Source organism: Nematolebias whitei, chromosome 5 (assembly GCF_014905685.2).
Source record: "Nematolebias whitei isolate Nwh7 chromosome 5, NemWhi1, whole genome shotgun sequence".
NCBI lineage: Eukaryota > Metazoa > Chordata > Actinopteri > Cyprinodontiformes > Rivulidae > Nematolebias > Nematolebias whitei.
Genome location: NC_056502.1, coordinates 671,353 through 673,619, shown reverse-complemented (window position 1 = coordinate 673,619; position 2,267 = coordinate 671,353). Strand labels below are relative to the sequence as shown.

General features: G+C 48.0%; 1 protein-coding gene across 1 annotated transcript in view; it reads right to left on the bottom strand.

The window, feature by feature from the left end:
- LOC119409767 (ras GTPase-activating-like protein IQGAP3) overlaps positions 1-2,267 on the bottom strand; it is a 143,551-nt gene that overhangs the window by 97,871 nt on the left and 43,413 nt on the right.

The window sequence follows — 2,267 nt, the reverse complement described above, 5'->3', positions numbered from 1 at the left end:
GGTATGTTGTGTTTCTGGAAAATAGCACCAAGTGGCAGCAGGTATAAAGAGAATAGGAGGGGACCCAGGATGGACCCCTGCGGAACCCCCCATTTAAGCTCGGCCACTGCAGAACTAAAATCCTTGATGGAGACACAAAAGGATCTGTCAGTGAGGTAAGATCTGAACCAATTGAGGGCTGATCCTGTGACGCCCACCCACTGCTCCAACCTAGCAATGAGGATCTCATGGTCGATGGTGTCAAAGGTGGCTGTGAGGTCCAATAGGACAAGCAGCACAGAATCACCGGTATCTGTGAATCTGAAGATGTCGTTAAAGACCTTCAGCAGGGCAGTTTCAGTGCTGTGGAGAGGTTTAAAGCCAGATTGGAATAGCTCTAAGATGACGTGACCCTCCAGTAAGCACTTCAACTGGGACTCGACTATTTTCTCCAGTATTTTAGACACAAATGGGAGTCTGGAGACAGGCCGGAAGTTGTACAAGACTGAGGGGTCAAGGTTTGTTTTTTTAGGACAGGCTGGACAGCAGCATGTTTAAAAGATTTTGGCACCATGCCAGTGGATAAACTACTGTTTACTATATCAAGAATGGACGGACCTAGAGTAGGAAAAACCTCCTTTAGTAGTCGAGAGGGGGTCCACATCAAAGGGGGAGCCAGAAGGTTTCAAGCTGCACATGACCTGCTCTAGAGAAGATAGTGATGGGTTCAAAATAGTCAAATGGAGCTACAGATTGAGGTGGGATGGATGGGAAATGAGTTGGAGGGGAAATGAGAGCCCTGGTGGTCGCAATTTTTTTCCAAAAAGAAATGTAAGAAGTTGTTGCACAGCTCAGTCGAGGCTTCCAGAGGTGATGCTTCAGTGAGGTGGAGAACAGAGTTTTGGGTGGAGAAGAGGACACGTGGGTTGCGAGAGTTTGAGGTAATATATCAGAGAAGTATTTGGATTTAGCAGCTTTCACTGCTTTCTGATAACAGCACCAACTCTCTTTAAGTATTTGAAAAGAGACCTGCAGCCTGTCTTTCCTCCACTTGCGCTCCGCCCTCCTACATTGCTGCCTAACGGCCTTGGTGACGTCACTCAGCCAAGGTTCTACTCTGAGTTTAGATTTTTTGGTTTTAACAGGCGCAACATGATCCAGAGTCTTTAAGCAGACAGAGTTGAACTGGGATGTCAGCTCCTCAGTGGTGGTGAGAAACACTGGGGGCTGAATGATCATTTCAGAGTTATAAACATCTGTGAAACATGCGGCAGTGAAATGGTTAATGGTCCGGCTGCGACGTGCAGGAATGCACGACTTAGGAGTTAGATGGGGGAGGGTGAACTCGAACTGGACTGGCATGTGGTCTGAAAAAACATTATCACCAATAACAAGATTATTAACAGTCATATCATGAGTTAAAACGAGGTCCAATGTATGTCCACGCTCTTGGGTGGGACCGTTTACATGCTGAGTTAAATTAAATGAGTCCAATAAATCTAAAAAGTCCTTAACCAAGGGCTTCTCCTGACAACACGCATGCAAATTAAAGTCCCCAATAATGAAAACATGATTATATTTTGGTGTGATTTCAGCCAAGAAGTCAGAAAAGTCATTTATGAAATCCTTAGACCGAGGTGGGCGGTAAATGAGTGCACATAACGTCGGAGGCGAATGGCCGAGTTCAAAGACGCTCAGTTCAAAGCTGGCGCGGGAAACTGGGATGGGCAGTTGTTTACAGTTAAAAGTTGATTTGAATATTGTTAATAATCCACCACCGCGCCGGCCTGATGGCCGCGGAGCGTTAAAATACAGACAGTTCGTGGTAACAAATCTGTCAAGGCGCTGGACTCACCTGGAGACATCAGTCTCTGTGATGCACAGAAAGTCCAAATCGTGCTCTTGAAAGTAGTCCCTGAGGAGAAAAGTTTTGTTGGTAACAGATCTTGCGTTGACCAAATCCATCCAGATATTGTCCAAAGTAGAGCCAGCAGCGGTGGAGTTAGCGCGCGCTAATGGCCGGAGGTTTTCAATAACAGACCCTCCGGGTCGGTCCGTACACCGACATCTCCCGTTGTTTACCTGGTCGGGCATGCGGGAAGCTGGCGATGGAAACCATGACCACCAGCTGAAGAGGAAGATGCAGCGCGCAATGCTTTAAGTTTTATCAGCCGCCCAGCACGTTTTCCCCGGCGTCTGAAGCGATGTCTCCAGGCATGCAGATGAGGAGCCCAGCGGAGGTAAGCTAGCATGTCCGCCAGCAGGGGGGAGGAGGGGGGGGGGGGGGG